Raw genomic sequence first — 12605 nt, forward strand, 5'->3', positions numbered from 1 at the left:
TGCCTTTGACAAGGCCTGACAAGTTCCTATCTCATCCTTGAGTCATTCTGATCGTGTCTTCCGTTTCTAATGACTTCCATGTCGACGGGATGTTCAACTTTGACAAGGCCTGACAAGTTCCTATCCCATCCTTGAGTCATTCTGATCGTGTCTTCCGTTTCTAATGACTTCCATGTCGACAGGATGTTAAACTTCGACAAGGCCTGACAAGTTCCTATCCCATCCTTGAGTCATTATGATCGTGTCTTCCGTTTCTAATGACTTCCATGTCGACGGGATGTTAAACTTTGACGAGGCCTGACAAGTTCCTATCCCATCCTTGAGTCATTCTGATCGTGTCTTCCGTTTCTAATGACTTCCATGTCGACAGGATGTTAAACTTCGACAAGGCCTGACAAGTTCCTATCCCATCCTTGAGTCATTATGATCGTGTCTTCCGTTTCTAATGACTTCCATGTCGACAGGATGTTAAACTTCGACAAGGCCTGACAAGTTCCTATCCCATCCTTGAGTCATTCTGATCGTGTCTTCCGTTTCTAATGACTTCCATGTCGACGGGATGTTAAACTCTAATCTTCGTTCCTTCCAAGCAGCCAACGGCACCTAAGGTGGTCGACATGACATTAATATCAGGCGTTCCAAACAATTTTCCAAGGTACAACCCTACCACCCGCATTCTCACATCTACTGCTGTTAGAGGGCTCTTACGCGCAATGTTTCTCCAGATGAACAATAACGGACACATCACATGTGGCATGAACTGCCTCATGCATTCCACACATAACCGTCACAGGCCGTTCCTCTTTCCCGCCCGACACCCCACACGCGCGTCTTCTAACTAAACTGCTTGCCTATGGATAATCGCCTCAATTGTGCGACTGGACAGTGATTACCTGTCAAAAAAGGCACATTTCATAGTAGCAGACGGAAAGTCATTTATTAAAACAGAAGTAATATTCGGCGTTCCCGAAGAAAGTGTTATAGGCCCTCTATTGTCCCTGATCTATATTAACGACGTAGGAGACAATCTGAGCAGCCCTCTTAGATGGTTTGCAGGTGACGCCGTCATTTACCGCCTTGTAAAGTCATCACATGACCAAAACGAATTGCAAAATGATTCAAATATCTGTATGGTGCGAAAAATGGCAGTTGAACCTGAATAAAGAAAAGTGTGAAGTTATTCACATGAGTACTAAATGAAATCCGCTAAATTTCGATCACGCGATAAGTGACACAAATCTGAAGGCTGTAAATTCAACTAAATATTAGGGATTACAACTACAAGTAACCTAAATTGGAACGATAACATAGATAACGTTGTGGGTAGAGCAAACCAAAGACTGCAGTTCGTTGGAAGAACACTTAGAAGGTACAACAGATCTACCAAAGAGACTGCTTACACCACGCTTGTCCAGGCTATCCTGGAGTATTGCTGTGCGGTGTGGGATCCGTATCAGGTGGGACTGACGGATGAAATCGAAAAAGTTCAGAGAAGGGCAGCTCGTTTTGTATTATCGCGAAGTAGGGGAGATAGTGCCAAAGATATGATACGTGAATTGGAGTGGCAATCATTAAAACAAAGGCGTTTTAGGTTGCGACGGGATCTTCTCATGCAATTTCAATCGCTAGTTTTCTTCTTCGATTGCGAAAACATTCTGTTGGCGCCCATCTACATAGGGAGAAATGATCATCACGATAAAATAAGAGAAATCAGGGCTCGCACAGAAAAATTTAAGTGGTCATTTTTCCCGCTCGGTAGAGAGACAGCTTGAAGATGGATCATTGAACCTTCTGCCAGCCATTTTACTGTGAATAGCAGAGTAATCACGTAGATTGAGATGTAGATGAACGCTATGGGCGCTGTCATTGCGATTTTCACCAATAATCATAGCATCCAAGAATTTTGTGGATTGAATGATAACGTTTGCGTTTTGGTACTCCATTTTTTTTTTTAATTTGACCTCCTTTTCATCTCCACTGTCTCCTAGAGATGTCTTACTGCAGATTTTTTTCTAAATAGTAAATCATATACTTAGTAACAAGGAGATGCTACAACGTTGGGTTCACAAATTTACTTCAAACTTTGTATACCTTTAGTAGGCCATTAAAACAACGTAACGTGCAAGTAGCGAGGTGCACTACTCTGGCAATTGCGAGAAAATCGCAAGAGAAGTTTTACGCGTCTCATGTATCTGTGCGTAGTTACCGGACGTTAGAATTAACGGTGGTCAAGTGATTAGCGTTCGAGCCATGTAAGTAGAACGTGTATGAGGCAACGGTTCGACTCATACTCGAGCTTAATTATTATTCTTTTTTTTTTCTCACTCGTAATATTATTTAATTTATATGTCATTTGAGAGGTAATATAATGAAAAAAGCAACACGTGTATTTGCATGAAGTATCTGCATGAAGTATCATGTCGGTATGACAAATACCATCCTGCAACGTGTGTTACCGAGAGCACATCCAACGAGTAATCGTAAATTACTCTTGTGGCCTTAGACATTGTGACTTACTGCATTACTGGTTGTGAATAACGTCATTCGCATCGTTATTTATCGAGGTTTGACTTGTGCTTTCCAAGCCCGTCCCTCGTCCCTGAAAATATAACTACAAATAGTAAATAGTCAAATAACATATTAAATTTACGACAGCTTCATGAAAATGCACGTGGTTTTTTTCATTATATTACCTCTCAAATGTCATATAAATTAAATAATGTGACTAGTGATGAAAAAATATAGATTTAAAAAAAAGGTATAAGTGAGATTCGAACCATCGACGTTCTCAGTACACGCGGTTGCTAACCCTTTAACCGCAACGACTTTTGATGTCCGCTACCTTCGCACAGATACAGCCTTACAAAACGGAGGCGTAAAACGTCTCTTGAAATTTTCTCGGAACTGCCACAGTATTGCACGTTCCTACTTGCACATTATTTTGTTTTAATGGCCTACTAAAGGTGTACAAAATTTGAAGTAAATCCGTGATTTCACCTTCGTTGACCCATTTTGTAAGTCTGGTTGAAATTCATGCGTTCCAGAGCAATATTACATGTCACCCGCATTCCTTGCAACCCTCTCTCACTTCCCTAGGGGGGTTAGGGGTACCTTCGCCCCCGCTGTTATTTTTTTTTCTTTTTTGCACAGTAATGCATACATGTAGCAAGTTTCGTTTCTGATCCACGAATTCCAGGGTTATGCTTTACACGTCTCCCCTTCCTAATTCCACCCCACCTCTAGTTGTTTAATTTCACCCTACTGACAACAATCACCCCAACAACACTGACAAGTGTGTACTCGACACTAATATAGATCGCTTCCGGTTACTTTCACATATCGCGCATTTCACACACACCACTGACATCTAAGGCTGTCAGATGTGTCCTATCTCAACATCATTATAACAAGTCAGGCATATGCACCAAGTTTAGTGGAAACTGCTATCCAAAAATTTTACATCATTACCTTACAAAGAGAAGATGCAACAAATATTTTACAGACAGTCCCGCGCCCTTAGACGTGTTTCTAAAAGTTCGCCACCAACACGACGTCCCATTTCAGTATATCCGACAACACAAACATTTTGGCAGGCGGTGAACTCTGCGATGCAGCCATATAAAGTCTCAAAATGGCTCGTGAGCACTTGACCTCTCAGTATAGACCTTCGTTATGAGTCGAATTAGCAACTGTCGTCTTTGCGAACGCGCCAGTTAGGCAGCAGAGCTTGTTTCCGTAAACTGTAGACCACACACTTGTCAGTTTCCCTTTCACCTCTCCTATTCGCTGCAAACGCTCCCCTTTACGGGACCTTGTCGCACCAGCGAACAGAAAGAGACGCATAACTACAAAATAGTTATCATGGAGAGTGTGTAATCATTTTCCGTTCGTTTTCGACCAAAAACAACCTGTGACGAACGCTGCATTCCTGCAGAGCGCTGTCGTGATAGGGAAGCCAATTAACTTTTTTTTTTAGTGTCTCGCTCAATCTCTTGGCGCTTTCAGATGAACAAGTAGTGGGCTATCCCCTTTATGTGGAAAGTCAAATGAGTTTTATCAGTTTTGTTTTCGCCTGATTCTGTTGTTACCTGGAGTCTCCATTAACACCGGTAACACCTGCGACTATTAATTTTATACACCGCCTGAGAAAACTGTGAAGCACCTGGAAGGTACAGTCGGACGTAAGGGCGCACATCGTCGGTGGGTATGTAAATGATAAGCGTTGCAATCTATGACAGGTACAACCGCGAGCAGAGTGCATTAGCGTTGTTCTAATTTAGAGTTGTTACCTGGTCTGGTTCGGTATATATGGACATGAGCAGCGTCATACGTTGAGTGATCACTGAGATCCCGCGCACTCGTATGAGACAACGTTATCAGAACGTGAAAGAGTCTGAAGGGCCCCGATTGTGGGCCTCCATTTTGCCGGCTGGTCGCAAGGTGCAAAATACAGATTTGTCGGGGATTTGGATGTGATAGTTGTCTGGTGTTGGACTACGTGTGAACTTGAAGGCAGCCCTAATGTTCGTTACAGTTCCGATCGACAAGGTGCGACCAGTACGAGGAAGGATCGTCGTACTGCCCATCCCAAGCACATCGTAACCTCTTCAGCTGTGCTGCAGCCACCGGAAAACAAGTAACGGTCTCTCTGCAACATACTATCCCATCCCGCGGCGACCTGGTGAGGGCTCCCATACTTAGAATCTTTTGAAGACGCACAGCGGTGTTACCCCTGTCTTTATGGTGGGGAGGGGGTTCAAATGGTGCAAATGGCTCTGAGCACTGTGGGACTTAACTGCTGTGGTCATCAGTCCCCTAGAACTTAGAACTACTTAAACCTAACTAACCTAAGGACATCACACACATCCATGCCCGAGGCAGGATTCGAACCTGCGACCGTAGCGGTCGCGCGGTTCCAGACTGTAGCGCCTAGAACCGCTCGGCCACCCCAGCCGGCAGGGGGAGGGGGGCGGGGAGTCGTTGTGTATGGTGGGAGGGGGGGAGTCATTGTGATTGTGTTTGACTTGAGGTCACACCTGGTAGTGACTGAGGGAACTTTGACGGCTTAACGGCTGGTAAGTTGTGGCTATCTCTGTTGTTGTAGGTACGTGGCCGAGTCGACTACAGTTCAAGATTCCTTTGTGCAAGCTGGCTGCCGCACTCGCGAACTGAACAAACAAAAGACGAAACAACCGATTCCACGCTCAGATAAAATCCAACACAATCGCACAGCTGTTAAGTTGAGAAATATTCACACAGATAAGTGCTAAGACAGCTGAAATTTCATTACCAACGAAATAAAAATATAATTAAATTTGTACAGTTAAAAAAGAACCAGCTAACTTTCAAGATTAAAAGAAAACAAGATGTTTCTCGTCATGCCATCTGTATAACATTGGAAACAACGTCATAGTGAGACTGTGATTCAGTGAGCAAGAATCCACTGACGATGTCATATTTTATTAGGATCACATCATCAGAATGTTGTGGGAGGAAACGATGGACTTAAAAAAATTATTTGCAAATATACTAATTTATTTGGTGTCAATCACTATGATTTAAACTAAGGTTGCTCGGATTAAAATGGGTGTAAGACAGGGACATACTCTTTCGCCCCTACTGTTCAATCTGTGCATCGAAGAAGCAATGATGGAAATAAAAGAAAAATTGAGGAGAGGAATTAAAATTCAAGGCGAAAGGATATCGATGACACGATTTGCTGATGACATTGCCATCCTGAATGAAAATGAAGAAGAATTACATCATATGCTGAATGGAATGAACAATCTGATTAGTAAAGAATATGGATTAAGAGTAAATCAAAGAGAGGAAAGTAATGGAAAGTAGCAGAAATGATAACAGCGACAAACTTAGCATCAAGATTGATGGTTACGAAGTAGATGAAGTTAAGGAATTCAGCTACGTGGGCAGCACAATAACCAACGACGGACGGAGCAAGGAGGACATCAAAAGCAGACTAGCCATGGCAAAAAGGGTATTTCTGGCCAAGAGAAGTGTACGGGTATCAAACATAGGCCTTCATTTGGGGAAAAAATTTCTGAGAATGTACGTCTGCAGCACAGCATTGTACGGCAGTGAAACGTGGACTGTGGGAAAAGCGAAACGGAAGGTGATCGAAGCATTTGAGATATGGTGCTACAGGCGAATGTTGAAAACTGGGTGGATTCGTAAGGTAAGGAATGAGGAGGTTCTGCGCAGAATCGGAGAGGAAAGGAATATATGGAAAACACTGATAAGAAGAAGGGACAGGACGATAGGATATCTGTTAATACATCAGGGAATGACTTCCATGGTACCAGAGGGAGCTGTAGAGGGGCAAAAACTTTAGAGGAAGGCAGAGATGGGAATACATCCAGCAAATGGGTGTAAGACAGGGATGTACTCTTTCCCCATTACTGTTCAATCTGTACATCGAAGAAGCAGTGATGGAAATCTGTAGTATACAGAGAAGTTGCAGCATTAGAAAACTGCAGCGAAATGCAGGAAGATCTGCAGATGAGCAGTTGGTGCAGGGAGTGGCAACTGACCCTTAACATAGACAAATGTAATGTATTGCGAATACATAGAAAGTATGATCCTTTATTGTATGATTATATGATAGCGGAACAAAGACTGGTGGCAGTTACTTCTGTAAAATATCTGGGAGTATGCGTGCGGAATTATTTGAAGTAGAACAATCATATAACATTAATTGTTGGTAAGGCGGGTGCCAGGTTGAGATTCATTGGGAGAGTCCTTAGAAAACGTAGTCCATCAACAAAGGAGGTGGCTTGCAAAACACTCGTTCGACCTATACTTGAGTATTGCTCATCAGTGTGGGAGCCGTACCAGGTCGGGTTGACGGAGGAGATAGAGAAGATCCAAAGAAGAGCGGCGCGTTTCAGCACAGGGTTATTTGGTAAGCATGATATCGTTACGGAGATGTTTAGCAAACTCAAGTGAGTTGAGTCCCATAGTGCTCAGAGCCATTTGAATTTTTGAAACTCAAGTGGCAGACTCTGCAAGAGAGGCGCTCTGCATCGCGGTATAGCTTGCTGTCCAGGTTTCGAGAGGGTGCGTTTCTGGATGAGGTATCGAATATATTGCTTCCCCCTACTTATACCTCCCGAGGAGATTACGAATGTAAAATTAGAGAGATTCGAGCGCGCACTGAGGCTTGCCGGCAGTCGTTCTTCCCGCGAACCATACGCGACTGGAGCAGGAAAGGGAGGTAATGACAGTGGCACGTAAAGTGCCTTCCGCCACACACGGTTGGGTGGCTTGCGGAGTATAAATGTAGATGTAGATGTAGATGTAGAAATAATTGAGGACGTAGGTTGCAAGTGCCACTCTGAGATGAAGAGGTTGGCACAGGAGAGGTATTAGTGGCAGGCCGCATCAAACCAGTCAGAAGACTGATAACCCAAAAAAAGTTGATTCACAGTTACTTTCATCAAAAATAGTGAATAGCAAAATGCTCACAATTTCTAGATTTTTCTAGGTCACCAATGGTTGGTATGCAGATCATTTTCCAGAATCGAGGCAACTCACAAAACGTGCATATACTGGACGAAATCAAGTCCGCATAGCAGTATGATAAATAAGAAACGATAAAATGCAATCATAAGCTGCGAAACAGACTCGTAAATTTTGAGAAATGCAATGCAAAGAGAGACGCAAACGCTAAATGTGGCGCTTACTCGAAAAGTGGTAAAGCCGTTCCATACTGCAGCCGTACACCAAACAGCAATTCTCCGGCGAATGAGACGCGAACAGTCGCCGTGCGTTGGCCCAAAAGTCGACAACTCCACACACTAAACGAACCCTTACTATACTGAATCCCTCACACTGTTCAAAATTACTGTATGAGGGGAGGAAATTGCAAGGGTTGCCCCTTCCTGCCTGCAGGGAACTCCTGCAGAATTTTCTCATCCAGCATTTGTTGTATTCTCTGTTAACAAGCCGAAGTTGATCCGCGTCCGGCCGTCCTGGTTTCCCTGGATCGCTTCAGGCAAATGCCAAGATGGTTCCTTTGAAAGGACGCGGCCGATTTGCTTCCCTATCCTTCCCTAATTCGATGGGACTGAGGGACCGAAAACCTCGCTGTTTGGTACCATTCCCCCAAATCAACCAAGCCGAAATTGGTGGAATACCGGCCCTCGCCTTATGATTTGGGGGAAGATATCTGGCCGTACAGATCTAGCTCTCTTCCCACACTGTTAATGAGAATGTAGCAGTGGCCCTGCTTTCCTGAATCCGTCTTTCGGACGACCTATGGGCTCTGGTTCAAACCTCTCAGGACCTCCCGTGGCTAGCACAACTTCGAAAAGCGCTTTTGCAGCGCTCTGGCTTAAGACGCACTCAAAGCAGTCTACTCGCACGACCGCTGCACGTGAGAAATTTCTGTTGGTAAACCTCTCGGAATTCCGTCATTGTCAACCCACTTCCGAAGGGTTGCAGCTGCCACGCCTCACCACATTCCACTAGCTGAGGAAAACACGAGATAATATACCAGAATTCACAGGCACGGCTGCTCCATTCAGGATTTGCGAGAATACAAGGTAAAACGATTAACTATACTGGCACAGATGATCTACAGTTAGAAGGGTACAACTTTGAAAGAGTAGATAGCTTTATTTATCTTGAATCAGTAATAACGTCAGAAAACAAAGTGGAGGCAGATATAACAAACCGAATTAAGGCTGCCGACAGATCGTATAGAGCACTGTACACCATGTTCAAAAGTAAGAACCTAAGCAGGAAACTAAAGTTGACACTCTGAAAAACAGTGATCAAACAAGTTCTTATGTATGGCAGCAAGGCATGGGTACTGACGGAGGCTTTGGAGAAGAAACTAAATATATGGGGAAGGAAAGTGCTGAGGAAGATTTTTGGTCCTGTAAAACAAGGTGAGATATGGAGAAGTAGGACTAATAAAGAAATAAGGACTGTGTACAAAGAACCTAATTTGGTAACCTCCATAAAATGGGAAGGGTAAGATGGTTGAGACACGTCCAGCGTATGACAGAAGAAAGGCTCCCGAAGAAGATGATGATGGGACATCCTGGTGATAGAAGGACAGAACGACCACGTGTGAGATGGCTGGAAGATGTGGAAGCCGACCTGAGAGCAGTTGGAGTGAGTAGGTGGCGCAGTCGTGCTGAAGACTGACAAGGGGAGGCCGCCAATTGTGAAATTCAGATTCGATTCATACTGCGCATAATAAAAGCTCATGGCCAGAGGTGTAATGTGGCAAAGCACCAAGATGCACTTCTCAGCCGTTGTCGAGAAAATCGACAGTTAAAAGAAACCGTTGCGGTGAAATACTCTCTACGATTAATAATTTTCTACAGCGTCGTGGCGCAGCGGTAAGCGCTCGGGTTCGTAATCCGAAGGTCGCCGGATCGAATATCGCGCCATGCAACATTTTTTTTAGTATTTGTTTATATATATATATATATATATATATATATATATATATATATATATATATATATATATATATATATATAAAATTCCTGGCAATCAGTTGCAACAATTATGCATATAATAAGTTGTAGAAAGTCGATTGTCGTGGAAAACTGGCGACTTCGAACATCATTATGTTTTCCGCAAACAAAGTTGTATTTCACAAATGTTATTAATTGTCTTCATAATGTTAACCACGTATAGTTAACGGAAGACGTAGAAACGGTATTCCGAAACGAATACGTGTAGCGTAAGTCAAACGTTCGAATTAGAATAGAGACCCCACGAACACAAATTTGCTGCGGCAGGTATGAAATATAAACTCCGTTACTCGCTCGTTACACTTGAAGGACAGATGTTGGATGGGCCGAAACGAGCCTGCGCATAACAGCGTAGTTGCCTGCTAACTTCGAAAGAAGGTAGATGCGGTCCCTAGCGCAACTTATAACATCAGTGCGGACGGGAGAGCTTTGGTACACCGTGTTAAAAAAACGGAAAAATGGAGGCGGTACAATTGGAGAGCGATCCGTCTTCACCAACATGCATAAGCAATTCATTAATAGTTTATATATATTTGAATTACAAAAAACTAATAATAAAAAAATGCATAGCGCGAGATTCGATCCCGCGACCTTTCGGATTACGAACCCGAGCGCTTACCGCTGCGCCACGACGCTGTAGAAAACTGTTAATCGTAGAGAGTATTTCACCGCAACGGTTTCTTTTAACTGTCTATTTTCTCGACAACGGCTCAGAAGTGCATCTTGGTGCTTTGCCACATTACACCTCTGGCCATGAGCTATTATTATGCGCAGTATGAATCGAATCTGATTTCACAATTGGCGGCCTCCCGTTGTGAGACGATTGGAAATCTGTGGTTGAGGAGGGCGAGGTCCTCAGAGGACCGTAGTGTCATGGAGTCAGTCAGTCATATTGGCACTTGGCAACGTCTGACAAACCACCGTCGTCACACGCTATGTCACGGATACCCGGCGTCTTCAAGCGTTACCTCTTATGAGGCAGTATAGTGGTGCCATTTTTCAGCAGGACAATGCTCGTCCACACGTGACACATGTGTCCATGAAATGTCTGCCTGACGCTGAGGTATTACCAGGTCTGTACGCATTAGATCCATTTTTGGGACCATTTCGGGTGTAAACTCCATCCCAGTGCCAGTAATCAGGATACCAGGATACCAAGGACCAGTTACAACATATGTTAGCCTCCTTGCCTCAGGAGAGCATACAAAGGCCTTACGACACTTACCAACGGAACAGTGCACGCGTCCAGGTCTGAGGGTGTGCGACGGGATACTGATAAGTGGACTCATACTGCCAATTTCTTTGTAGATTTGACTCGATATTGTAATCACTGAACAACATCTTACTCTGAAACTTCGTGGCAGATTAAAACTGTGTGCCAGACCGAGACTCGAACTCGGGATCTTTGCCTTTCACGGGCAAGTGCTCTACCAACTGAGCTACCCAAGCACGACTCACGCCCCGTCCTCACAGCTTTACTTCTGCCAGTTCCTCGCCTCCTACCTCCCAAGTCCGCAGCTCGCGGTCGTGCGGTAGAGTTCTCGCTTCCCGCGCCCGGGTTCCCGGGTTCGATTCCCGGCGGGGTCAGGGATTTTCTCTGCCTCGTGATGACTGGGTGTTGTGTGATGTCCTTAGGTTAATTAGGTTTAAGTAGTTCTAAGTTCTAGGGGACTGATGACCATAGATGTTCAGTCCCATAGTGCTCAGAGCCTACCTCCCAAACTTTACAGAAGCTCTCCTGCCAACCTTGCAGAACTAGCACTCCTGAAAGAAAGGATATTGCGGAGACATGGCTTAGCCACAGCCTGGGGGATGTTTCCAGAATGAGATTTTCACTCTGCAACGGAGTGTGCGCTGATATGAAACTTATATAAGCCATGTCTCCGCAATATCCTTTCTTTCAGGAGTACTAGTTCTACAAGGTTCGCAGGAGAGCTTCCGTAAAGTTTGGAAGGTAGGAGGCGAGGTACTGGCAGAAGTAAAGCTGTGAGGACGGCGCCTGAGTCGTGCTTGGGTAGCTCAGTTGGTAGAGCACTTCCCCGCGAAAGGCAAAGGTCCCGAGTTCGATTCTCGGTCCCGCGCACAGTTTTAATCTGCCAGGAAGTTTCATATCAGCGCACACTCCGCTGCAGAGTGAAAATCTCATTCTGGAACATCTTACTCTGTCCGCCTGTGTAATGTCATTTCCTTTCCTTTCATTTATTTCCATTCTGGGTGCTTCACGTTCTTTGTCAGGCAGTGTGCATATTTCGCATTGTTCTGCCACAGCTGTTAACACTTCACGTAATATGTTTATTAAAAAAAACTGTCTCATTTTCTGTTAAGAAATGCTTTAAATTTCCGCTACCGGTTACGTTTTTCAGGCGATGGATGCCTGGTACATTGTAGAGTACAATGGTACGCATGAAAACAGTTTCAGCAGCGCTCGGCAAATTCCTACTCACCTGTTTCTTGAGGACGTTCAATGAACGTATTTGGTAAGGGAAATTAGATTTCTTAACACATCTGAGGTGGCCTTCGACAGATACTTTAGACGTATTACTACGACTATCCAGAAGATCAGAGGGCTTGGCAATGAGAGCCAACATATGTGGAACAAGACTTAAATGTTTCTGAATTCACTTGAGCAGTGGTTATTGAGGAAGCGCCTGCCAAGCACACAGAATATGCAGCTTCGCATGACAATCTCTCATTGGTGGACAGAACACAGCTGCCTACTTCACGCTTCGGTTACTTACAAGGGATCCTCCCCATCGCACTCCTCTCAGATTTAGTTGTAAGAGGGCCAGTGGACAGCCTGTCAAAAACTGAACTCAGCGTAAACGTGAAAACAGGAAGAAAGCGTGCTGAACTGTGGAAAAAATCAAAATAGAAATAGTGAAAGGTCCAAGGACAATAATTCCAATACAGAGCAGCCAGAAACAGCAACAGCGTCGTGGCTAAGTATTTAGGGTTTGGACTGTCAAGCGGGTGAGCAGAATTCAAATGTCCATCAGATTAACTTTTTTTTCCCCTCGCTGTTCACTTTATTCAAATTTGTGCCTGTGTCGTGGTGTAACGTCCGTTTGCTACAAAGAGGTGTAAGCTACGGACCTA

At 44.2% G+C, this 12605-nt stretch overlaps 1 protein-coding gene across 1 annotated transcript in view; it reads left to right on the forward strand.

The window, feature by feature from the left end:
* The window catches only part of LOC126252640 (cGMP-specific 3',5'-cyclic phosphodiesterase), a gene marked incomplete at its 3' end in the record, with an annotated part of 583236 nt that overhangs the window by 217649 nt on the left and 352982 nt on the right, over positions 1–12605 (forward strand). The gene's annotated exons all lie outside the window — the stretch shown is intronic.

The sequence above is a fragment of the Schistocerca nitens genome, chromosome 4, assembly GCF_023898315.1.
Source record: "Schistocerca nitens isolate TAMUIC-IGC-003100 chromosome 4, iqSchNite1.1, whole genome shotgun sequence".
In the NCBI taxonomy this organism is placed as follows: Eukaryota; Metazoa; Arthropoda; class Insecta; order Orthoptera; family Acrididae; genus Schistocerca; species Schistocerca nitens.